At 40.3% G+C, this 27947-nt stretch overlaps 1 protein-coding gene across 1 annotated transcript in view; it reads right to left on the bottom strand.

Annotated features, from left to right (window-relative positions):
* The window catches only part of lhx1a (LIM homeobox 1a), a 69887-nt gene extending 43627 nt beyond the window's left edge, over positions 1-26260 (bottom strand). Inside the window, exon 1 of the mRNA XM_083548285.1 lies at positions 26107-26260. The gene's annotated coding sequence lies outside the window, so the exon portion shown is untranslated. The remainder of the gene's footprint in view (positions 1-26106) is intronic.
* Positions 26261-27947: the final 1687 nt, after the last annotated feature.

The raw sequence follows: 27947 nt of genomic DNA on the forward strand, positions 1-27947 counted from the left end.
GTGTGTGTGTGCGTGTGTGTGTGTGTGTGTGTGTGTGTGCGTGTGTGTTTAAAAAGTGCTGTGATTAAACTCATAATGATACAGTATCAGAGTCACATACACATACACATTATACAATCCAGACATATTTTGTAGTTTCTGACAAAGCTGAAGAGCTGAGAGTGTGTTGTGCAGTGTAAAATGTCTCGCATTTATCAGATATAATATCAAAGACAAGCAGATGACAGATCAGTTGTGGACAGTAAAGACACGAATCTATAAAATCCTACTAATCTCTAGCACAGCCTAAAATATTACCATTATATCATGATTGAGTTTTTCCACACACACACACACACACACACACACACACACACACACACACACACACACACACACACACACACACACACACACACACTCTGTTATGAAGAGATGTGTAGAATTCCATTCCATTTACGTCAATCTAACTGACGCTCTATCAGCAACAGCATAAGAAAGCAAGTGTGTGTGTGTATGAGCCACACACAGGGATGGGCAGTATTTATAATAGATGTATTTCAAATATAAAATAGGATTTTGTCATTTGTATTTTTGTAGTTTTTAAATGCTGTGAAATACTTTGTAAGAAGTCTACATGATGACATCATAAAAATGCGACCTCTGATTGGTTGTTACTCAATAGTTTGCCCAGACTTGTTAAGTTCAGAAGAGAAAATATGGAAGAACGTGGTCAAGGTAATAAACGTGCAGGCTGAGAGCTTTCAAATAGGTGTTCAATGATTGATAATAAATAATAAAGAAATCAATATTTGATTGCTGAATATTGTACCCTAATTGACATAGCTGTTTAGTAGGATCATGATTTTGCATACCAATGCATGAATGACTGCCTGACACATTATATATTATATGTATGATTAACAATCAAATGATTAATTAGTTAGAAACTAGGTGCTTTAAATACAGGTGCCATCAGTTGTCGTCTTATGAATGACTTGTTTGTCATTGAGTCGGTGTAAAGTAGCCCTTCATCACCAAACACCAAGTAACTAAAATAGGGTACAATTATGAGTCATTTGCAAACTGTTCAACATTAAACTGTTGGTTACTTTAAAACTAAACTTCATCTGGGAGATCACAGGGATTATGAATGTGAATATTTGACCTGATAACGGGTTGCTTGTATCAGATTTATTGCACGACTCGGCCAGAGAAAAGCTGTTGCTCTCAAACATTGTTTACTTAATCAACTGAGTCAGTGTGATGGTGAAGGAACAGATCAGATAGGCCAATTGGTGGAAGGTTTGGAAAGACATTTCATGCACCCTTGTAAACGTTTTTTGTATTTAAAAATACAGTAGTTTATTTTAATACTCTTAAAGTTAAGGTATTTTATTTTTAAATCTTTGCCCCACCCTGACCACACACACACACACACACACACACACACACACACACACACACACACACACACACACACACACACACACACACACACACACACACACACACACATTTCTCTTACACACAGCAGCTCTGTTCTTTTCAGTACTCTGTCCTAGACCTGTAAATGATACCCTCTGCCTTTAGGTGGGCGTTCACAGACACCTTAACAACCCAGTAGATTGAAACATTCTCCGAATTACCTTCATAACATTTATCATTACATTGTCATACTGCTCCTGGAATGAACTTACTGCATTAAAATATTAAATTGTAAACAATTCCCAGGAACCTCCCCTTACTTTTCTGTTCAAATAAATTTGATTTCAAGGAAACGGCTGTCTCTGCAGTATGGGTGTGTAACGAAATGATAAGAAAGGCAAGACCCCCGATATGAGGTGATAAAACACCTTGCTGATGTCGTGGTAGATTTTTGCATTTCACACGGGAGGTATTGGATGTTATCTGTGTCTGGGGAACACTTTGCCCTAGATGCAGCCCAAAGGCCACAGACCGAATCTCTTTTACATGTTTTTTTTTTTCCCAGCCGTTTTCTTCGACATCCCTGCTTTATACACGAAACACAAACCATCCGGTTTATGACACTGTAATTAATCAAGCATAATCACTTTAATACTATTAAATGCACAAAATATTTACTTGGGAGAGCAACGATGTAAAAGCCTGAGTGAGTGACCGACCGCGTGTCATCTCAGCGTCATCTCTGACGGCTGCCCAGCTACTTTACATGTCTCATTTGAATATATTGATTGGGCCATCTGTAAGCCATTTATCTCTTTCAAAGAGCCGTTAAAAACAGGCAACCACTCCCTCCCTCCCACCCACCTCTGTGTCTCTTCACCCGTCGACACAGACACACACACACACACACACTCTCATACGCGCACACACATGGCTACACACACCCGCAAATACATAGATTTAATACATGCACACCCACACAAAGAGCAGAAAGCTTCAAATTCACCACAACACACCTCCTTCTCTTCAGAAAGCATATTGCATGTTCAACTGAAGCAGTCATCTTTGCCAGAGTGTCATCTATCAGAATTAAGAAATCGGGGTTGTACAATAAACAGATGAATAACATGGCACCAGAAAATTAAAACACACAGCCAGCTTAGTCGTGTGTGATTATTATATTCCTCCGTACAGAACATTAGGTTTAGGTCTACACACTGTGTTAATGTAGACCTAAGCAGTGCTTATTGTTTTCATGTCACAAAAGGTAATGTGGCTAATTAATGTATGGGTATGGCGAAGAACAATCAAGCATTCAGCATCCAGGGTGTTAATCTTCTTATCTCACTTTTCTCGCCGAATCATGTCGCATCTCTGTGTGTCCGAGCGTTTTTATTTTATAGCACCAGGGTACCATATCTACCCATCTTTAAAGCAGTACCCTGATAGTAGTAGTCCATCTGCAGGCCACTGATATTCTTCTCAAACATGCAAAATCCTTTTCGGGAACAAAAGCCAATGGCAACCTGACTGAGTTTTTCTGGCAGTATTGTGTATAAATCAGTGGTGGGTGATTACTCCTCTACTTGGCCGAAGTCCAGTCGTACAGTAGACAAGATGCTAGCCATTCTATTCTGCTCAACACCAGCCTTTGTGTGTGACTGTCATTTTATGCCTCGCTCTGTTCATCTATGCTTATACATCCCTATTATATCAGCAGAATTTAGTAGACTCAACATGGACCTTGCTGGCTGTGTGCCATTTGTGGTGCTGGGTTTTCACACACACTGCGAGAGGTTCTGGCCACATCAAGGGATGACAGTGATGATTGCGTTTCTTGACGGTGCCATTTGAATGCTTATGAGTGAAATGGAGATGGTGGTGACCTTTCTGTGGTGCGTAAATGCGGGCCCAGCAGATGGTGGAAAATTGGATGTGCTGTCTGGGCCATACGGAGCATATGTAGTGAGTTTGAGGGGACTCTGCGCAGGGCGGCACAACCCAGGACATGGACTCTTGCCTGGTGAGACTGGCAGTGTGCTCTGACATTGGCACGGGTAAAGCGTGCCACCCTACGAGCACCCCTGCCATCCATCCTCTCTTCCTTTATCCCTTAAACATGACTCCTGTTTGACTACGCACAGAGACACTTAAAGGAATAGTCCAGTTTTTTTTATCTGTTGCAAACATGAGATTATAATGGACGAAAATTTCAATGTGTGCTCTTGGACTGAGAAAATAACAAAAATTGTGCCTGGTTAAAGTTTTAGTGAAAATGGTAAATGATGTCAATAAAAAAGACATCAGAGAATAAGTCTGAGCCACTTTGTTTACTTTCAGCTAAGTTGTCATGTGTATCCACAAATTCCACTTTCAAAAAAGTATATGAAAGAATACATTATGTAGATTTAATGCTAAATTTGCAAAATCCCATTGACCGAAGAATTCACAGAAGCGTTTGACAAAATATGTGTTTTGCAAAAACAACCCTTACAACTCCCTTTACTTTTTTGATCACACCGGCAGGAATTTTTCGCCTTGTGTTACACAAATCGCTCTCTATTGGTTGCCAGTATGGGTTCCTACTGTTGGTTGCCATGGTTTCCTTGTAGTGCCTGGCTAATAGTATATGTCCACACAAACTACAAAGCTAGCTACAGAATGCATACACTGTTCTATCAAATATTTAAACCTGTAAGCAGCATGGCTATTATCAAAATATGCAAAAAAGAGAATGAACCTGGAATAATATCTGAAACCAAAAGAATCCTTCATAGTAAGGAGAAGCATAATAATGTCACTTTTTTTTTTTATAAACTTAGCCATGCTTTTAAGGAAATAAATAAAGAAATGTAGATGGATGGATGGATGGATGGATGGATGGATGGATGGATGGATGGATGGATGGATGGATGGATGGATGGATGGATAGATAGATAGATAGATAGATAGATAGATAGATAGATAGATAGATAGATAGATAGATAGATAGATAGATAGATAGATAGATAGATAGATCAAATCCAATTTTTCCAATTCAGCTACAGATGTTCAAATACAAAATATTTGGATAACTAAACAGGTATTGATGAAGATATTAGGGCCAAAATGTTTCTGTTACATTTTAAGGTCTTGAAATAGGCACAGCAGTAGGACAGTCCCGTCCTGTTGTCAGCGTAAATCAATGACACACTCTCTGTCTGTTGTCCAAATACAGCTGCAGATCTGCAAGCATCTTATTGTACTTTCTGTCTCCCTATCACTCCACATCACATCCGCTCATTCTTCTCAAGAGCACACATTATTTTTTTCCTCTACTCCCCTTCCCTCCACCATTCTCTCCAGCTCCATGCTTTTTTTCCCCTTTCAGAGATCTTGGTGCATGTACACAATTCCTGCTCTGCAAATCCTTCAGCTGGATGGATGAACATCCAGAGCCCATTCATCAATGTGCTTATCCGCCGCCCTCGCCGCTGTTTTTATATCATCTTGCAGTCAACTTGACAAGTGATGTCCCAGTCTCTCGCTTTCTTATCCATTCTCTCTCTCTCTCTCCTTTGCTGCTTCTACATCTTTGTCTACTTCTTCTGTTCTTAGGCCACAATGCTGCGATGACTGAGCTGCCAACCACACCAGTAGTAAAACGACTATAAAAAGCTAACACGGCAAAGAAAGGGTAATGATGAAATTTAACTGCCTGCCTCAGTGCACCTGGGGTCCAGCACGGCCAGAGCCTTAAATCCCACCCCTCCCAGGCAGCCGGCAGCGGACAACCAGGGCACTGAACCGGAACTGCCCTGCCGGGGTCAATGCCACTGCAGACAAAGAGAATTATTTCACTTTAAAGATGCAATATAGATTTTGTGGAATCTCATTTAGAGCTGCATAAAAGGAGCCAGCCATGGAAGTTTAAAATATATGAAAGGTGGAGGAGAGGCCTCTCAGACCAAGACAATCATAGCTCTCCACTCAGCCTCCAGCGGGACAGGTTGCTACTCATCATTGCAGTACTTATGCACTCTAATACAACATATTACACCATTATGCTGAGAGCTGTTTGTATTGAAAGCATAAAATAAAGCTCCAAATATGCTTCTATCAACCCTTTTGGCTCTGCTGTTCCAAAACTTTGTCTACCTGAGCTCCAGAGCAAGCTGGGTGCTGTTAGAGTGTCAAGACAGAACTATTTTCAGTTCAGTGACTGGCAAATGCCCAGAATTTCCTCCTCGGAGCCTCGTAAAAATCCTGGCAGTCCAGTGCCCTTGCCCCCCTCCTCCCGCCTCCCACCTGTCCCTTGCCATGGCACAGTCCCTTCTCTCCAAGAAGTGAGCCTCCCGGCCTGCCAGCGTGGAAAATCACTCTTTGATGGGCCGGCAGGGCTGGCAGAAGAGGCAGCCATACTGCTGAGGGGAGCTGACACAAACTCTTTAGTCAGGGCCACAGACAGAGAGAGAAAGTGAGAGAAGAGGGAATCAAAGGAGGAAAAAAAAAAACAGTGAAAAATAACACACGGTAACACCTTTCTGGTCAGCATCCAAAATGATTCTGATCTATTTCTCAAATGAAACTGCATTAAAATCTCATGCCGCGATCTGGCTGTCAAAGCCATGTGAGAGGTTACATGTGCCTGGCTTACTTGCTGCTCTTGGAAATCGCTGTACTTAATTACTAATAGGATTATCATGACACGCATGCAATCACAAACATGATAATCCTCGTGAAAATTTGGAGAGCTCTCCCTGATGCCACCCTATAAAGCTCCTCTAGTATAGGGCACAGATACAAGAGCTACAACACAGCCAGCCACACCATCCAAAAGATAGCAGACCACGCAAGAACCCCGGAACTCTGTGTGCATTGGTGGTAGACTGCAGTGTGTGTGTGTGTGTGTGTGTGTGTGTGTGTGTGTGTGTGTGTGTGTGTGTGTGTGTGTATGTGTGTGTGTGTGTGCGCATGTACGTGCATGTGTGTGTGTGTAGCAGGGGGATGCTTTGGAAAGAGCAAAATGGCAGGTGCTGGATGATGCAAGGGGAGGAAGGAGGAGAAAGAAGACAGGGGGAAGCGCATATAAAAAAAAGACAGCAAAAAAGAGAAAATAGAAAGACAGAAAATAAAAAAAAATAAAAAAACACAGAAGGCGAGATGCCACAGCCAAAACCGCCATAGCAGAAGGGCCCCCTGCGTTTGAACTGCCAATTCTAAAGTAATAACAGATAAATAGAGAGGGCTCTCTGGGCTACAATGGCAAACAGCTTGGGCCTGCCAAGGGAAAGAGAGCTAATGCTCTTGCTGGTGCACAGCCCCCGCGGCAGGCCTGGCGCACTCAGCCCCAGTGTCACACTGAATGATAAAGCAGACAGATTGCTTCGAACGGCAGACACTTTGATACCCAGCAGCCCCGGAGGCGCAGCCGGAGTGCCTCTTTAGCCATTCACGAGTTAATGTGCCAATTTGTTTTCCATTGCGCCTCAAGGAGAATTTATGAGGATGGACTGCTAGCGACAGACAAATACTAATAAAATGCTCTTTTTGTGGCAATTTGGTTAATTGGCCACAGTGGGGATGGGCTTGTTGAGTTGGAGGGAGTGATCCCTGTGAAGATGGTTTTGCAGATGTTAATAAGATTCTTCTGCAAAATGATCTAAGGGCCCATTCAGTCTCCCACATACTGCTACTCTCATCACATCTTTGCATATACAGTAGGTAAACAAATCCTCCATGCTGCTGCCATTGGTAAAGTTTGAGGGACACTGTAAATAAATCAGTAGCAGTAGCAGAAAATTCCCCATTACAAGCTAGTACTATTATTTGTAATGATTATGCTTTGTCTGACTATTCCCTAGATGTAGTTTAATTTTGGCTTGGTTCCACAAATTTACAAATAAATCATAGTCTTGTTTAGCCAACATGCTTCTTAATTTCAAGAAAAGTATACAGAAGGAAAATGGACTGAAATAGCAAATGGCATAGACCTTAATATTAGGATCATTTAAAAAACAGTTGTAAGGATCCAATAGGGAAGCCAATACTGAAACCAGCCAGACAGTAATTAAGGTCCTTTTTGTTCAGCACATTATCTCTTCTGTTCCACTGTAAATTAGCCATGCAAAATTAACAAACCAACAAATAGCGAGAAAATCCTCCACAAATGGCTCGAGGGGGTCTCCTATGTATTCATATTCAGTGGCTGAGTCACTTAATATTGGCATTATAAAGGATTCATGGCACATTTGCTCCAGTCCAGTGCTCTGCAAATTTTTTTCTGAGTATAAAAAAAAACACTTCCTAACCTGTGTATCCATTTCTTGCCATTTTACAGGAGATAAGAAAAATTGTTTTTACAACCCAAACAGCACATATCCAACTAAAGTCACAGCTTTAATGAAAGGCCTTACTACAGCAGCACATAATGAGAGCAGAAGCCTATGGCGCTGTGGGCTGCCTGTGTATGTGGCATAGTGTGTGGGCCCTGGTATTGGTGCAAGCTCCAAGTCTGTATGTGAGAGGTGTTAATGGGCTCACACCGGCCCACAGCTGAGCACAGCGCTCATTGCAGGTTGGTGCATTCAAGGTTGGGGATTACGGTGCATCCTGTGTCCAAACAGATGCTTCTGACAAAACACATCACACCGATGAAGCGCCCTCCTACGTTCCCACTTCCCCCTTTCAGAGAGAAAGACGGAAGAGAGCACAGTACTCCTCCACTGCAGCCACCTTCCCTTCAAATAGGCACACACACACACACACACACACACACACACACACACACACACACACACACACACATCATTTACTCTCTTTAATCAATACAGGACTGCACAACAGGAAGACAACCTGCCTCAGGCAAGGAACATATACCTCTAGGCAGCTCCAGGCTACATGAAACACCATATCAAACTTCAGGTTACCTTCTAAGCACTAGCATAAATACTCGTAAGAACTCTTAAGATTATGAGAAACTCCAAAAGCAATGAAAAAGAAACTTACTCTGGGTCCATATTTTAAAAAAAGTTGGTTATGTAGGGAGATTGGTCACCCCAACACAAAAGGGATGCCTGTTGGCTCAAGTCACATGGGGCACCAACACACCCTGAGAAGGAGTGTGTTTGTGTGTGTGTGTGTGTGTGTGTGTGTGTGTGTGTGTGTGTGTGTGTGTGTGTGTGTGTGTGTGTTGGGGGAGGGGCAAAAGTAGATGTATAGATGTGCTATACCCAAATGACAAGCCCACTGGACCTATGGCAAGCCGCAATTAATGACCCGTGCACACATTACAGGATGAAAAATGCCCACTGTCCGAGCACCATGCGCCCTGCTTGGCAGCTGGAATTCTTCATTACTCTGTTCTGTATAAGAGCAACCCGTGCTTTCTATTAAAACACTCATACATGTACAGTAAAGGAACTTAATCACAAGAACATAAAAACAATATTAGCTTGTTTTTATATAATAGCTAGTTCCTAATACTTTTTGGAATGAAATATTTTCAGATTTTAATATATGCATTAGCGAAGGACACACTGTATAGACTTGTCATTCCAAAGTTATGTAAAGATGGACTCAGGACAAATAATAAGTTTGTGTCTGTTCTGAGACAATATACAAGCTACCTAGTACATTTTTGCCATCTCCATCCACTACTCAAGTGCATATCATCACAACAACATTGAAATTCACTGAAAAATAATGAGTAATAAAAGAGGCTGTTGCTACTTTGCTTGTTGCTTGATACAACCTGACCTTAATCTCTTGTGCTTACATATTTTTCATGCTGACCTAATATGAGGTTGCTATTCTCTCATGTTAGGTCAGTATGGCAGACAGCCACAAACTTCTCCTTGGAACAACTACATCAACAGCCAATAAATGAGCACCAGAATATCCAATAAAATCACATTAGTATTTACATAACATATTGATAAAAAAATTAAAAATATTGTATATATTATATGGTTTACTTTTCCTTGTTTTTACACCTAAAGATTTAATGTAAAATCCTAAAGCGGAGTGTTTTTCCATTTGTATCACGTTTTAAGTAGAATCCCTTTCAAAAGGTTAAAATGAAGCCATCCAAAAAGCTCTTAGGGAACCCTTTATATTTAGGACAGAATAAATGATACACTAAAAAACACCTAGTGATTCCATTTAATCATTCTTTAAATAAAGCAATGAGTGCACAAGTGTCCTGGATTTATAGAGAACATGACTTCCACTGGGTTACTCATTTATTCAGGGCATAATCTCAACATCTAAATTGAATCAGTGTGTAAATGCATAAAAAATCACTTTAAAATAGTTTGGTTTATCTGATCATCCATATCTAATCAGCAGATCTGGCATTATAAACAGACTCATGCTGAGCTTCCCCTTGGTTTCAGGATGTTCCCCATGAAATTCAAACATCTCTGGGAAACCACTATCATATTCCTTTTGCCACCAATAAAATGTTAAAGGCCCAGTCATCCCTAATGTTAATTGCCATTTATAAAGTTACCAGATTCCTTTTATATTGAGTGAACAATTATCTGATTGTAGGAAGTTAATTAACAAACAGTAATGTACATGTACTTGAAAAATTTTGTAATTTGTTCAAACATAATCGCTCATACCCTATATTATGTAATTTAACAAAAGAGCTAATTAGATTAGAAGTAAATTATCTTTTACTATGGACATCAGTTATAACTATTTTGGGCCATTACAGTTCTAAACATCACATTAAAAAAATGTCTGTATACATACAAGTTTTCGCTCTTTACATTAGATCTTATAAATCATCAAAATAGACCTAGAATCTCATTAACAAACATCAAAATCACAGAACTGTGTACCATTACAAATGCATAAGATCCCACCATAAATAAAGTCTTTACAATTTAAGATCTACTGATTTTATTTTTATTTTTCGGTCTATGTGCCATAAGCCTGTGGGTACACACCGAGGGACACAGGTGGCTCAATCTAAACTGTGCTGGGGGGCAATTTGTCAAGACCCCTTGCCATGATTATCCCCATGTCCACATCAGAATGAAGAAGAGCAAAAAGAAGAAAAAAAGAAGATAGAAGGGACAGTGTAAGTGGAAAGAGAAATTGATACAGGCAAAGAGTGAGTGAACTGGACAGGAGGTGGTACAGAGTGGCATTCAGTGGATGCCTCAGTGGTTTCTAGCAAGACACCTCCCACTCATCTTCACGTTATGCCTTGATGAGTTTCTCCATCGTATCCTTTCCCAGGACTCAGCCCACGGCTCAGATCCCACCAAGAGGTCTAGCAGCTTCCATTCCAGTGCTCGCATTATCAGCCAAAACTGCATTCATCAAAGACTTGGCTGACAATTAGAAATATTTACCCAAGCACTCACTGACCCAGCCACTGAAAATCCTCTCACTTATTTGTTTGTTACTTTATCTTATTCAGGGGGTCGACCACTTATCTGAATGGAGCACCCCAAGAGTCAGATGGCAGTAACTTCCAAGGACTACAAAAAAACATTTAAAACTTATAAGCCACATGCCATACAATGAGACCATAATTCGTTAAAACTAACAAAAGAGCACAGCTAGGGGTATTGGCAGCATTAGGAAAGAGTTAGCAAAGCTTCTTCCTCCTGGACTTGCCTTTCCTCGCCTCCCCCTGCTCAGAATCTGTAGCCAGGATGTGTATGGAGTGTGTGTAGCTTGGATTAGAGTGTCAGTGCACTAGAGCAGAGCTGTGGGGGGAGAGGTGGAAATAGAAAGGACACAGGCCCAGGCCCCGTCACTCCATTAAGCAGGGTGTCTAACATCCCATTTCCCTTGCACTTCCTCCCCTCCTAATCCCTTTATGCGAACCTCACTCAAGAGTAAGCATGTGTGAAATTGAGGAGTCTCTAATACACATCGTGTGGCCTGGGCTGGCCCCTGCGGCGACTGGGGCAGAGCCGAGGTGGCTTTAGAAAACTGTGCCAAGCAGAATTATATCATAATCAACATCATCTTCTTTGTCCCCACCTCTATTGCACAGAGCCACTGACATACAAACAAGCCCATGGCAACCAGAGTGCAAAATTCCCAGCCTTGGAAACCATTTTAAAGGAAGTGATTAAGACTTTGGACAACTGATCAGAAGGTTGTGACTTCAAATTCCAGCACGGCTAAGCTGCAATGGTTGTATATTTGAGCAAGACCCTTAACCCTTAACTGCTCAGGTGTATCCTGCCTCAATTGCAATTCGCTTTGAGACTTTATCTCATCAACTTTGCTGATTTTGTTTTACTTTAGCTACTATTTTCAGCATCATGAATTCCCTCACTTTTAACCCCAATGTAACAATCTTCAATTTACTCTCTGTCTTTACTTGACCACTCTTTCACTCCCTTGTTGTGGTCCAGTGGTCCTCCGCACGACCACTTAATAGCAATGAAGAGTATCCTCCATCTATATTTGCTTTTCATTCCATTTTGTAAGTGCATGTTATTACTGGATCCTTGCTTTTACATCTCCAAGTGTTCATAAGGCATGCCTCTCCACATGAGAGCCATTGCGAGTGTTCTCCTTTTCTTTATAAGAATACAACATGACTCCCCCTACTGTGTGGTTAGATGCCTATTTGCTCAGTCAATTTGCTGTTCCCAGCATCTGAGCTCATGCAAATACATTAGCTGATGTGCGGTGGGCAATGGCAGCTTGTGTTTCAACAGCTTGCAAACTATCACAAACAAGTGTGTTTTTGAGGGTTCAATACTCAAAGCAGGCTCCTGAGAGAAAGAAAACAACGAGACATCAGTTACTCTATCCAACATCCAAGGTTCATAAGATACAAGGAGTGCGAGTGTTAGTTCATGATAATGTTAGTTAGAGTCATGAAAATGGATGGATCCAAATGCATTACAGATTGAACAGACAATACATTCTAAGCAAATACAAATAAAGATTTAAGTTAAAGGTGCAGTTTTTCTGTGTTCTTAAGTTTGTTTGTTTGTTTGTTGTTTTACAGATATGTTTAAAGGCCTTCTGCTGGTATGGATCAGGAATGGAATATATCAGGACACAACAAAAAAGTAGCATGAGTATGAGATCTTTGAATTTGACATTCTTCAATCTCACTAAGGGCAAAAAACAAGAATAGGAGGTACACAATGACAGGTTTTGTCTAATGGTCTTCTCCAGACCAAAACACTGTGTTAGTTAAAGCCCAAAAATAACAATATGTTGATTTCTATGATATTTCGATAAAAACACACAAGAATTGGATTGTGAATGACTGGATAAAAGTTCTGTGGACAGAAGAGTCCTAATTTGCCATTTTTATCTCTAACAAAAGAAGGAGAGAAGACATAAGCAGACTGTCTCACACCCACAGACAAACATGGAGAGGGAAGTTTAATGGTTTGGAGTTGTTTTGGAGCAGGAAAGGTTGAAATCAATACTGCACCAATATGGCTACCATTCCATGCTTTAACATTATGCAATTATATCTAGATTGCGGCTAATTGGAACTTCGTCATACAACAAGACAATGTCCTGAAATATACATCTAAGCTCTGCAAGCATTATTTAAAGAGCAAACAGTTAGCCAGAATGTTATTTAGCATAGAATAGCAAAGAATACCTTTGGTCAGTTACACAAGAGGCATAGCTGAATTTTTAGCTGAAAGTTTGGAGAAAATAACCGTCTGGATGCCATACATGCTAATGAAGGATTTTTCAATTAAAATACTGTTTAGAATCTGGACATTTATATATTAGTTTGGTTCATAATATTAAATTACATAGTTTGTTGCATTTAAACAAAGAAACCTGCATGAGTCTCTCAAAAAACTACAAAAGAGTAGATGTTTAATTTTTCTACACACACACACCCATCCACACGTTACGTTATACACGATTTAGTTATGTTTCTTTTTATTTGTTTTTTTGCCATTGTTAATAAAATTATATAATTCATATGGCCATTATAACGTTAAAAAAATTTTGTTAAAGGACTTACAGCAGCACTTCATCCGAGCATTCCATGTTAATAAAAATCATAGTTAATTGAAATATGTCCAAGAAACAAAAAAAAATAAAGTTAATATGATAATATCATTCTGTGACAATTATAAACTATTTTTTAACACCCCACCCACAGCTTTAAATAAATAAAATATATTCACAACTCTAGAAACAAATGCATATATCGTAATATAGCTTTAGCGCTTAGTACCATTATGGTATAAATGCTATAAAAAATGCTAAAGCTATATTACGATATATGCATTTGTTTCTTTATCATAGCATCTGTACTATGGTAGATGCTGAATTACTCTCTCTCTTAATTTTCTCTCTCTCTCTCTCTCTCTCTCTCTCTCTCTCTCTCTCTCTCTCTCTCTCTCTCTCTCTCTCTCTGTGTGTGTCTCTGAGTCTCTGAGTCTGGTTGTCCCTTCTGGGCTCAGCAGTAAATGGGTGCAAATAGTGGAACAAGGCCAAAAGACAGGAAGGAAATGAAAAGCCAGTGGCCCGAAGTCAACTTCCTGTCAATGTACTGGTAGAAAGATGACCACTCATCTTCAGTGATGAACAGAATAGGCTTTGTGATGATATGTGAGGGTAAACACTAAAGTAAACAATTCATAAGCCTTATTTAACATAAATATAACCCTACAATATCAAGTCCATCTACTAAGTAATGTATATTGCCATTACAGTAATGTTCTTGCCTTTAAATCAGCCTTTTTGTCTTCCTTAGAGGCCTCTGTGTGGTGGGATCAGCCTTAGGCCCAGGCTGTCCCACAGGGGAACACACTGAAAATCACTGTTAAAGATAGCATCAGTGCCCCCTGTCCCTGTCTCTGCTCACTGCATGCTGACACTGATACAGCTCCCAGGGGATCTGGAGGATCGTTCAGAAACCACAACCAGAGCTACAGTGTCCTTTGACCCTGACCCAAGCTGCTGAGGACTCAAGCCTGTTTGCTTCTCTGCGCTAGTCTAGCATGTCTGGCCCAGATAAGCCTCCTTCCCCCATGTGCCCAGATTGGGCTCCTCTATCTCAGCGTCTCAGGCACGACCGTGACCGTGGCTTTACACGTCCTGCGCTTCCTTACTGCACTGGCTCCTGCCGCACAGGTGCTCATCGACTCATGCGCCACCGCAGTTGCTAAGCAACACACTCTGAGGACACCCACCTGCCTTCAGGCTTCAGTGGTCTAAATTTTGTCTTAATTGCAAATTGAGTGGGAGACGAGAGTACGCCCCCTGAATGTGAAACAGACGCCAGGCCTGGTGCTGGATGTTGGGAGACTAATCAGAAGACAACGATGGCAGGGCTACCGTGGCGATCGAGTGACACACACTGTGGTGTCATAGCCATTATAAAGTCCTATCATTTGCATCATCATTCAGAGACAATCTCAGCTAATGTTGTACTGCTGTGGAATCATATCAAATGCAAAAAAGGAATAGGATATTTAAAACACAAACACAGACACACACACAGACACACACACAGAAATCCTTCTTTTCAAAAGAAAAGGTAGATGTGTCAGCATGTCCATTTCTCTCCTCTGGCAAAAACTCTTACAACACATGCAAGAGCCCAATTGCTGAATTCAATTATCAGCTCCCGTACCAAATCCGCAAGAGACTATGTTCCAAAGGATGCTCATTTCAGCTCCTCTCTCACCAAATCCCAAAAGAAATCTCATTCACTTGAACAATGCACTTTTTCCTATTTAAAAAAAAGAAAGAAAATCAATATCTGGTTTCAATATGAGGGGATGGGAATCAATATTGCCAGGCTTTCGGTTTTTCTCTTCTCTCTCCTGGGCAGTAAACAGAAACAATGGAATATGGTTATTACAGGGTAAGGGATGCCTTAGCTGATAGAATCTATGATTAGGTGCTGGTGTTACAATCACCCTCACACTTTACACTGCTGATGCCTTTAACCTTTTGATGGCATGTGCAGCACAAACAAGCTCAATACCATTCTTCTTTTTTTTTTACTCTTTCTTTTTCTTTTTTTTTTTTTTTTTTTTTTTTTTTTTTTTTTTTTTTTTTTACCAGTGCTTGTCTAAGGGAAGCCAGGATCATCAAACAAAGAATGACGTTGCGATTTCTCACCTTCTTCTCTTTGTAATTCTTTATGGGACAGGGGGAACAATAAAGGCTTTACTTTTCGCCACTCTCTTTTCAACATGTATTTAAATGGATTGTTTACCGAATTGAATTCAAGGTATAACAGAATATCATGATAGAATAAAGTCTGAAGTCCGTAGTTAGGTTGACGTGATTCCTTAAATATGAACGTTTTGATATATAAATATCTAAAACGCAGACGAGCTACCTCTTTTTTTTTCTTCAACCTGCCTCCTGAAAAAAGCACTTCTGACTTAATAAACACACTTTCCAACCGAGGGAACCTTTTTAGTCCAACCCTTTCAAGAGAAGGACTCAATTTGCATTATCCACAACCTGAGCCACAGCCAGTTGTTTATTGGGACCAAAGGCAAGAGAGCACAGTGGGCAACTTTGTGGATGTTTTGGCCCCTATGGTGTCAATGTTTTAAAGAAAGGAATTACAAACAAATTGCTGTGGGCATCCACATAATTTAGAGACTGTTGGCAATTTTATGACTCGCTAATGTTCCTAATTACATGCCCGTGAAAGGCTTAATTAATTTAGGGAGGTAGGAAGTGGGAAGAACCAGGATTGAAAGTAAAAAATCTTGGGAGAGAAGGGAAGTGGATGCTTGCGTTTGTTATCGTGGTTCCACTGCATTGGTTTTTAGAGCCTGAAGGAGAATTTAGGGGCTCTCTATTTGCTCAAAGAAAATGCAAGGCTCCTGAAAATACGACCATTACGATCAACCCCTCGCTGATACCTAATATTCTTTCAATCCTGCTCCAACTTTGCTAAAGTGGCTGTAATCATATTATTGTAAATGTTGGTGCAGTTAATTGCATCGAGAGGAAAATAGGTTACGCTTGGCAGATTAAGGAGAATTTTATAAAGTTTGTTTCTCCGCAGGAGGACTGAGTCACTATTAACGGTTGGGAGGAGGAGGAACAAGCGGGAGGAGATAAACAGGGTGTGGGAGTGATTTAAAACAGTAATGTGTTCCACTTTAATCAGTATAAACATTCCCATATCTCACACACAACTTTAAAACACTTCTAGTTCAATAAATGCAAGAGAGGTCAGATGTAAAACTACAAATGTTGAGAGGATGAGGAGGATGTTCGTGTGTGTGTGTGTGTGTGTGTGTGTGTGTGTGTGTGTGTGTGTGTGTGTGTGTGTGTGTGTGTGTGTGATTTTGCTGTTCTGCTCAGAAGTCACTGTTTAGTAATCTCCACTGTAAAATGGTTTTCTCACTGCTCTCTGAAGAAACATTATTCATTTTCTAGCTCATTGCTGGGCCTCAGTTAGAGACTCTCTTCTGCAACATTCATCAATATCATCTAAACAGTATCCCGTCTGTGTGTGTGTGTGTGTGTGTGTGTGTGTGTGTGTGTGTGTGTGTGTGTGTGTGTGTGTGTGTGTGTGTGTGTGTGTATGCAAAAAGGCCAGTGTGCCCTGTGGCTCAGTCATGCAGCTGTGCCACATGCACAGCTCACTGCTGCCTCTCTGCGTTCTGCTGTCCAATACGGAGGAGCAGCGCTCATTATGATACCAAATTTACAGAGTGTGCAGAGCACACACTCCATTTAGCACACAATCTCTCATAACAAAAACAAGACAGGGAGGGGTGGAGGGGGGGTTGGCGTAGTCTCTTGCCCTGTCTGTCAACAAAAGCCATTGCAGTCACATCAAATGGCGTCTAGAGTTATCGGGCTTCAACCCTTTATCTCGTAAATTCAACACATGTTCCACATAATTCACACTAACTGTGACAATCAAGCAAGCAGGCAAATATGGGCTCCTTACTGAGAGATCAATGGGGCTCATTCTGCACGGTATGCATTTTTAATTCCTTATTTATGGCAGGTCCTTTAAGACAGACAGGATTTGATGGAAAACAGAAAAGAAGAGTAATATTTACTAAAGTTGAACTTTGAAGGGGCAATTTCACCAGACATTAATGGGGATCGGGATGAAATGGCACATTGTCTCTATCTAGACATAATTATTATTCTATTCTATAACTATTCTAATTCATTAGACTTATTCTGTCAATTTATTTATTTCTAATGAATGTCAAGCAATAGCATTAAAAGAGAAGATCTGTGCATGTGATCTTTCAAGAAATAACACTTTGAATGGATTTATATTTGAATTTCAAGTACTCATTTCATCCCATTTCCTTTGACGACAATAAAACATGATGATGCTGATGGAAATGCAGTGTCTCTTTCATCCAGAATGAGGCTGTTGTGTGGAGGGAAAGAGCAAGAGGTCCATGTATCCCAGCATGAAGAACAGAAAATGCTCCGTGAATCTGTACCCCACTGAGAAAGGCACCTTCTGCTTCTGTAGTAAAATGCTGACCAAAGAGACAGCACTCTGTATGATTCTGCCCTTAAAGCCATGTCCATCATTCTACTGACTTTTTCTGCCTTATCCACTGCTCTATACTTCTGACCTCAACACACACCGTTTCACAACCGACATCAACACACACTGCACTCAGTTATAGGGTTATGGACCTGTTTAACTATAAAAACAAATAATTATCATTTTCAGAACAGGTTTAGACATTTAACTATGGTTTGTTGTTTCCACTAGAATTATGTACGTTTTATTACTGATGCTACATGAAATGGAAGAAAATAGGAAAAACTCTTATTAACTGTCCAAAAAGTCATGTGTACTTTCAGACCTATAGGTGTTTGGAGACTACACATGTGCTTCATACAGACCCACAAATTCCACTGGCATAAGCACGAATATCTTCGTGTAAAACGTAACATAAAATGAATTCTTCTCATCTGTAAGAAAAGGTGCGTTGTGTTTATAATAACAGGCCTGTGTGAGCTGCTGGGCTAAGGACATATGGAAATGAAGTGGAAAATGGTGGTGATTAACCGTATGGGGGTTAAATGTGCACTCTATGTGCTGCACACACTATTACCTCTACATTGCGATACTGGGGCTGCATTTGTATTAAACACATTTTGAGACATGTCTGATTGCGCATACATAAACCCAAAAATCATTCTTCTTGTTTACGCACTTTCACCAGAATAAAGCATACGTTAAAAAGTCTCGTATTAGGATTTTTTTTAAACAGCTGGTCCTGTTTCAATTATGATTATGGAAAACGTTGTTCTTAGCATTAATCTGTGTATTTACACTGTAGAGTCTTACTGAAAAACTTTGTTTGACAGTTCACCAACATAATAAAGAGATTTATTCACTTTATACATTTCAGATACAATGGAGCATTACAGCTACATTTGCATCAAGCAAAAAAAGTAAATATGTCTGTTCATTTTGCATAATAATAATTTTGTTACAACCAACGTTATTAGAAATTTTACCTCATGGTATAAATCAGAAACACGTAGGTTGATGGTACTTCTGGGTGGAAAACTCACATTTCACAACAGCAAAACTGCTTGATTTAAGTAGCAGTAAATACACAAGAAAAAAACACAACAAAAAAGTAATGGAGAAATCTTATTGCAATAAAAATTGTAATATCAAATTTGTTCCAGCGTATAACTATGAACACACAACCTGCTTGTTTTCTTCCCAATTTTGCTGCATGATGTGTAATTAACAATAAATCACTATGTAATCCTAAAATCAATCATCCACATTAAACTAATATACAACTTCTTGACTGAGCTATTTCAAAACATTTCATATCGGGTTTTTTTTCAACACTGTTAACCCCCAAGACAAGGACCAAGGACAAGAATTTGAATTGTTTTTGCAGCTAACACCAACTAACAATATTATAAAAATCTGGTTCTTATATTTCAGTGTGTACAATATCAAATTGACTACTGAGTGTGTTTAAACATGAGGTCATTAATATTATTTTTTTCCTTAATACCTTATTTAAACTTGTTTATATATCTTTATTAGATAACTTGTTTATTACTGTTATTGAATGTGCTTTCTTTTTTTTTATGACTTATATTTGACCTTTCACCTTTGTGGTGAATGCATACATTTTAAGAAGCATATACATAAATACATGGGCTACATAATAAATTAATTGCTATTTGTTCAAATGTTTATTTATTTGTTTGTTTGGCATGGTCTATGGTTGAGCTGAACAATTTTGTTATATCTTTGTTGACCTGCTAAACTCAGTCTCCATTCTCTCTCTCTCTCTCTCTCTCTCTCTCTCTCTCTCTCTCTCTCTCTCTCTCTCTCTCTATATATATATATATATATATATATATATATATATATATATATATATATATATATATATCACAAACACGCACATTTCAAGAATGAGTAGCAGCAATTTTCCATTTTCATTTTGTTGACCACTTGACCATGTGCTCTCAGTTGGCCAGATGAGCTCTACTCTTCTAAACACACATACACCTGCAGCCTTGTTCTGATGGTGCTAGTTGATTCATCTGCACGTACTACACACACAAACACACACACACACACACATACACACACAAACCACTATCACATCGCTAAGTGTTTCATATGCAGAATTAAGACATTAATCTACATGGATCAATTAACATGCACTATATGTACTATAGATAACCCACAATTTATATTTCCTTAATTAGTGCTTGCTGTGAGTGTGTGTGTGTGTATGTGTGTGTGTGTGTGTGTGTGTGTGTGTGTGTGTGTGTGTGTGTGTGTGTGTGGTGTCATGTGAGTGTGTGTGAGTATAACAGGGAGGATAATGGTGCCAGAGGCAGTTGTTCCACTCTATGGTTTTACATCATTGTTCTCATGCCACCCATTTTCTCCTTTCTCTCTTTTGGCAACTTGGCTGTGGTTTCTGGACTGTTTTGTGCAGAAACCACAGTTTCATTTTATGCCATTCATCCTGCATTTTCTCCTCTCCATCACTACAACAGGGTAAGCCTCCAAGAGGTTTCCACAGGGTCTTCGAGCCGATAAAGTCTTTTCATGTCGAAACCCTCAGGCTTCGAGGTAAATCCTACAACTTGGCAACATTGTGTGCCAAGTGAGCATGCCAGGGCCTTCCTAGTAACAGAGTACAGTCCCGAATTTGTGCTCCTATCACACTTTACTTTTCTTACTCCCCCTTTTTAAAACAAACACTTCAGCTTCTAATTTGCCTAGGGATCCCCTATGCCACAGTGCTTTTTCAAATTTCTTTGACAAAATTATTTCAAAGTGCGATATTTTTGCGTCTTTTTTTTTTTTATTTTACCAAGAGGGCTTCAGTCTTTACATGTATACTGTCTGCAGAGATCAGATTTAACAAAGACCACCCCTGCTCAATAATTTTCTTAATCAGACCCCCCCACTGGTCATTATTATTCATTAGCTGACACCAATACTGCAAGTGTCATTCACAGTACAAACCTCAGTATGGTGCAGAATATGACAAAGAAGTGAAGCAAAAGGAGCAGCTGCAAGGATGGATACAGCAGATGTTTTATAGATTTTATATAGCAGCATATCAAATGTTAAACTGACCCACAAATCACAAAGTGAGAAAAAGGACAGAGCTGCAGACATAGGATGTGTTCTGAATAATAACATTGATTGTGCATTGGTTGTATGTTTTCCATTCTCTTTCTCTTGGATGTCATCTAGCCATCACAATTTGACCCTTGTCAAACTCACTCAAATCCTTACGCTCGCCTATTTTTCCTGCTCATAACACATCAAATTTGAGAATAAAATGCCCACTTGCTGCTTAATTATCCCACCCACTAACAGGTGCCATGAGGAAGAGATAATCAACAATCATAATGTTATACCTGATCAGTATATATATCAGTGGCGGGTGGTCAGGGCCAGCAACGCCTTCTCCTGCTGGCCTAAACACTATCACAAGCACTGACCTACATTTACAACCTAAATTCTAATATTTGTTTCATGAAATTGTGTTCATTTATTCCAACAGTTTATTCTCTTTATTTCATAACGTTTCTCTTGGTTGCACTGCTTCCAATATGTGTATGTGTATGTGCATGTTAGATTTTTTTTCCAATCAGATTTCAGCCTCTATGTGCTGCCATGTCGATCTAATCTGCCCAGGGCCTTTAAAGTCAATACTGCTGGTGTTATTACTAAAGTCTTCTTAAGAAATAGCTCTGTTTCTTTAACCAATCAGATTTTATATTCACCTCACTGGCACAGAAAAGCATCAGCATTTTTCCGTCCTCTGATTTGTTGGTCAGAGAGAAACTTTTACAGCCAAGTTCGCCTAGCAAAACACATGTGTAGCACTGCACACATCTGAGTTAGACTTTTTTTATGCCTAATTGATTTGGTCTTGGACATACTTAAAAAAACATTTTCAAGAAAAGCTAGACATCGTGAGCCGAGGTACCAAATGTATGGCCCACCACTGATATATATATATATATATATATATATATATATATATATATATATATATATATATATATATATATATATATATATATATATATATCAATCAGTGGTGGGCCATACAAAGACCATAGACTACAGTGGAGTAAAAGGTGAGACTTACATACATGTGCTAAATAGATGATAATGTGAATCAGGTGCAGAGATCATATAACTGGGCTGGTATGGGTGCAGTGGTTGATAGGAACCATAGTCCATAGTCTTCTTCTGCTCCCATCCGTCTCCATACTACTCTGTCCTCTACATCTGCCTCTTTCAAACCAACTACCTGCATGTTTTCCCTCACCACATACATAAACCTACTCTTTGGTCTTCCTTTTCCTTCCTCTGCACATGTCCAAAGCATCTCAATAGGGCCTCTCTCACTTTGTCCCCAAAACGTCCTACATGCGCTGTCCCTCTAAAAAGGTCATTTCTAATCCTGTCCATCCTTAGAATGAAAATCTCAACATATTCCAGCTCTGAAACCGCCAGCTCCACCTCCTTTTTTTTTTTATTTAATGTCACTGTCTCGGGGGAGTGGTGGCTCCAGCGGTTAAGGCGCTGGGTTGCCGATCGGAAGGTCTGGGGTTCAAGCCCCGGTATCGCCAGGCTGCCACTCTTGGGCCCTTGAGCAAGGCCCTTAACCCTCTATGCTCCGGGGGTCCCTTACGAGGAAAATATCAAGGTCCGTGACGTCGGAGTGACGTGGGGCCGCCTTCCCGTGGGCTCACCACCTGCATAAGGGACGGTGCTGTGAGGATTGGGCAGCAGTCGAAGGCGGGGGCCTGCTTAGACTGCTGCCCCCGCGACCCGAATTACGGATAAGCGGGAGAAAATGAATGAATAAATGTCACTGTCTCTAAACCATACAACATCGCAGGTCTCACCACAGTCCTATAAACTTTTACTTTCACTCTTGCAGATACCCTTCTATCACAAATCACTCTTGCCACTTTTCTCCACCCACTCCACCCTGCCTGCACACTTTTCTTCACTTCTCTAACACACCCTAAATTATTTAGCACTGTTGACCCCAGGTACCTGAACTCCTCCACCTTTTCTCCCTGCAACCGCACCACTCCACTGTCCTCCCTCTCATTCACACACCTGTACTCTGTCTTACTCTGTCTTACTTTCATTCCCCTTTTTCTAAGCGCATACCTCCACTTCTCCAGGCTTTTCTCAACCTGCTCCCTACAAATCACAATATCATCCGCAAACATCATAGTCCATTGAGACTCCTTTCTGACCACGTCTGTCAACCTGTCCATCACCACTGCAAACAAGAAGGGGCTCAGAGCCGATCCCTGATGCAGTCCAACCTCCACCTTAAACTAGTCTGTCGTTCCTTCTGCACACTTCACTGCTGTCACACTGTCCTCATACATGTCCTGCACCACCCTCAATTACTTCTCTGACACACCTGACTTCCTCATACAATACCACAACTCCTCTCTTCACCCTGTCGTATGCTTTCTCTAAATCCACAAACACACAATGCAACTCCTTTTGTCCTTCTCTATACTTCTCCATCAACATTTTCAAAGCAAATAATGCATCTGTAGTGCCCTCCTCTGCATCAAACCATACTGTTGCTGGCTTTCACTACTCTTTCCTATAACTTCATGGTGTGACAGATCAACTTTATTCTCCCTTAGTTATTGAAGGTCTGCACATCTCCCTTATTCTTAAAGATTGGTACCAGCACACTCCTTCTCCATTCCTCAGGCATCCTCTCACCTTCCAAAATCCTGGACAACCTGGATAAAAACTCCACTGCCATCTCACCAGTTGGACCAGATGTCATCTTAATCACTGCTCTCACTATCTCCTTACTAATCATATCCACTACTGCTTCACCATCTCCAATACATGTAAAAGCACCCACTGATAATTTTACCTTATGTTATGCAAGTTAATTATTGCATAAGTAGCATGCTCAAGCTTAAGAATGACAGAGTTTGGTAAAAGGTTATTTTCTAACTTTACAATAAACTAAGCATCTCTAAGCATTACTATTCAGTTCAAATTTTTGCAGATGCATGGTGTTGCATCCTTTTTATGTTTTGTAACCTGCTTCTGTTCCAAAAGTGACCAAAAAATAAGCAGATTAATTATTAAATATAATTAATTCCTCAAGTAACTCACCTGCTTGAAATCATACTGCCATGCTTTTGTTAAAAGTCTAAGAGTGGAGGCACACTAAGAGGTTACTTAAAAATAGGTAATGAAAGTCAAAAGAAATTTGGAAAGTGTCTAACATCATCTTAGACCTCAGAGCATATGAGTGAGCGTCTGGTGCAGGGCACTGTGTTATTGTTATGTGTGTGCCACCACAGTAGGGGGGCAGTGTGGAGCAGTGTTGGCCCTCACCTTCAGCAGAGGTGACCCTCCACAGGTGCCCTCTCCTGGCTCTTATCAGTAGAGCACGAGCATAAAGGCCCTGGCATGAAGAGTGATGGGCCAGGCCGACACACACCATGTGGCCTCCTCTCACTTTGGCCCCCATCCTTTATGGAATCATTTGCATACTGCATAGGCAGTGCTGTTTTTATTGAGGTCGTTTTTTTTATTAGTCCTTCATTGGCTCCAGCTCAACAATAAAATCAGCTTACACCAAGACACAGATGACCTTTTTCATCAAGCTGTTCTTTGACGAAACAATTTCTCTCATGTACATTTCTTGGCTTATACTTGCACTTCAGCCATTTCTTTCTTAAATGTTAAAAACACGTTTGTAAATCGCATGAAACATTTCTTCCTTGCAACATAGTTGTGTACTCTGCATTATGCCCACTAGGATTCCATTACTGTTTAGGTATATTTAAACACTTCCACATGAAATATGTAACTTGTCTGCTAACTATTTCCAGAAAACCTTTTGAAAGCACTACCATTTGCTTACAGCATAACAAACTAGTCATGTTACTGGTGGTATCCTACCTGTCATTGCTAACATTCTTTGTGAAACCCAGTAACTCATTGTACTAGTTTGGTTATTTATATAAAAATATATGTTTTAGTTTTAGGGGTTTTTTTTGTAGCTTTGTCTCCACCTATTGTGTTAGTATTCGCTTTCACTGGCCACCCACAACAAAAATAGTTAACCATCCTCAGCATTATGTTTACTATATTTTATTATTAGTCTGTTTTTTCACACAGTATATCAGGGTTCTCCAAGTGCCATCCTGAAGAGCACCGTTTGGTGTTTTTTTCTGGTCAAAGACACCTAGATTCAAATTGATGTTAAAAACAGGTTTAATTGGGGTGTTAAAGCAACACTATTACAAAACTGTGGTGAACTGCAGTCCTGCAGGGCTATAATTGGGGAACCAATTATTTAGGTAGGGTGGAATGGTGGCACAGCAGACACCGTTTGCTTCCTCACAGTCCCCAGTTCAATCTTGAGTCAGGGTTAATGCCTATGTGGGGTTTTCTATACATGTTCTCCACTTGAATTTCCTCTAACTTCAATGGTTTTCAACCTAAAAATATAGTGGGTGGATTGGCATGCTAAATTGTCTGTGTGTGCGCATGTGTGATTTTTGACCCCCATTTAGGGTGTATTTCTGCTATTACCTCAGTATTTCTGGTGATTAGATTTAGCTGCATTATGACTCATGCTAGCTGGTGCTACTCTGATTATCTATCTATCTATCTAGCTAGCTAGGTGTTTAGCCAAGATAGCTTGCTAGGTGTTTAAGTAACCCTTGCTAACAACATGCAGAAATAGTTTTGCAAATTACTGAAAATATAGCAGATGATAGTAACAAGTAGAATGGCTTGTGCAAGTTAAAAAAAAATCAAATATTGAGTCCTGTTTAAACATTTTTCATGTAAGTTTTGGTTTGTGCATTGGTTGATTAGTTTGTAATAAATTAGCTATGGTATTTATCTTTGACATCTACAGTTTTTAAACTTCCTTGTCAACATATTTTTTACATGTTCTTTTTCTGACTGTAAATTACACATGGTACCAGGGTGTAGGGTGGTAATGCAAGGAAATGTCTATTCAATGCCATGGTCCTTTAAAATGAATATACTTACCTTATGTTGTTTAAAATATGATCATGTACAGTATATATTGAGTGCAGGTGACAGTCACAATATAGACTCACTTGTAACTTGTAGACTGATATTAGCAAAGCTCCCCAGTTTCTTTCCCAACATAACACATTCATTTGGAAAGCAACACACATAGGACTAATTTGCAAAAGCCCAAACTAGAGAAGTCCCTGCACCTGCAGTCGTATCTGGCCTCCACACCACTGATCCAAGTCCAGATCTCAGACAGCTGTTCTATGGGATTAAGCTTTTGAAAACAAACTATTACCCCACACTGCTCCAGCAGCCTCGGGACTGAGCTTTAGCTTGGAGTCGGCATGATCACTCACCCTGGGAGCACCCCCCTTGAGACCAAGCCAGAGCACAGCTGAAATGGATCCCTGTCAATATAAATCACCTTCCCCACGGCTGAGCCTTGCTGATATGCTGAGTGTGTGAGAGCGTGGGTGTGTGTGAACCTGGGTTATAGTGCCATGTCCTATTTCGTGTATGGGTTAATGACAGCAAAGGAGCTGCATTGTCTAACTAGGCTGATTCTGCACTAGACCTGATGATAGCAGAGGTGCATCAGGATCTTTTTTTTTTAAGGAAACCCTCCATTATGTCTATCACAGGAGACAGGGTCATGTCTGTAGATTAGCTCAGAAAAACTTGATCCCTGGCCACATCTATCATGCTAAGACACAGGCTAACTAAACGTGTCTATTTGCAGCCTGCTTCTTTTTGTTAAAAGGAAATAGAAATCCATCTCGTTTGTGTTTGGCAGTCCACATTAAAACGCTGTGCACGAGGAGACCAGCAGAATGAAAAGAAACTTGTTTTTCACACCGTTGTGACAGGGAATGCAAATAGCCTAGTGTTCCCCTAGAGAGGGAGAAAGAGTGAGAGAGAGAGTAAGAGAAAAGAGCACAAACAAAAATAGTGAAGAGACTGAACCCAGATAGGGAGGTGATGTCCATCTCTGTTTTTTTGGGGGGGTTTACGAGAAAAAAAAAAAGGGCAAAAAAACATACTCCACTCACCCCTCACAATAATATATCAATAATTGCTGGAAAAAAATTAAACAAGTAAAACAATGAGTTTGCCTGAGGCTCCCATCTCTTCAAATCAGTCTGTGCATTTTAAAAGAAGGTCACTTTTTTTCCTCTCCCTTTGGATCGGTGACACGTACACGAAACGAGCAGCTGACCTGAGTTTGAATTTAGAGTGTTCATTAATAGGATATTATGCCATATGCTCACTGCACTGTCTTATTTTAATGCTTGGCACTGACTTGAGAATTTGTAATTAGTGACGGGATAATGAGGGTATTGGAGGGGCTAATACGCGGTGTGGAGTAGGAATAGACTTGTTCAGTGTACTGTAAAGCCTTAAGACGAAGCGACGTACGCAAGGCCACCGGAAAGTCTCACAGATTACCATGCAGAACAGACATAGCTGAGGAAACACTGCTCACATGTCTCAAGCCATCCAAATATAATAGCCCAAGTCACACTTCTCCACAGGCCACAGAACGCCACGGTTGTACCCCGCCATCGTTAATTTAGTCGCGTAATGATCTTCATGGGACTGTTTGAAGGACAAATGGTTTCTTTCCAAAGCTCTGCTTTGCTGTCTGCTATCCCAGCAGTTTACTCTGACACGCCATCAGAAATGATGCTGTCTGAGCCAAAATTGTCACTCTGTAGTTCACAGCGCTGCATGATAAACCTGCAAACAAACACATTTCTCAAGACGAGACAGTAAATACCAAATCGCGACGTAGCAACACAGGTGCATTATCCTCTAAGAGGACACGGCTCAGGAACACTGCACAGCAAAAGACAATAAAAGTGGAATTATAGAGAAGTCGAGAGCTATAATGGACTGTGCCTGGTTGGATCACCCCATACACGACTGTGAATCATCGCAACCCAATCACAGCCTGGCACATCGCCGTAATTCATTGACTAGAATGGTGACACTGCAATGGACGTGTGACTACATCTGTGAGCAGTGTGCTAAACACTCGCTCCAC

This window comes from Silurus aristotelis (genome assembly GCF_946808225.1).
Source record: "Silurus aristotelis genome assembly, chromosome: 8".
In the NCBI taxonomy this organism is placed as follows: Eukaryota; Metazoa; Chordata; class Actinopteri; order Siluriformes; family Siluridae; genus Silurus; species Silurus aristotelis.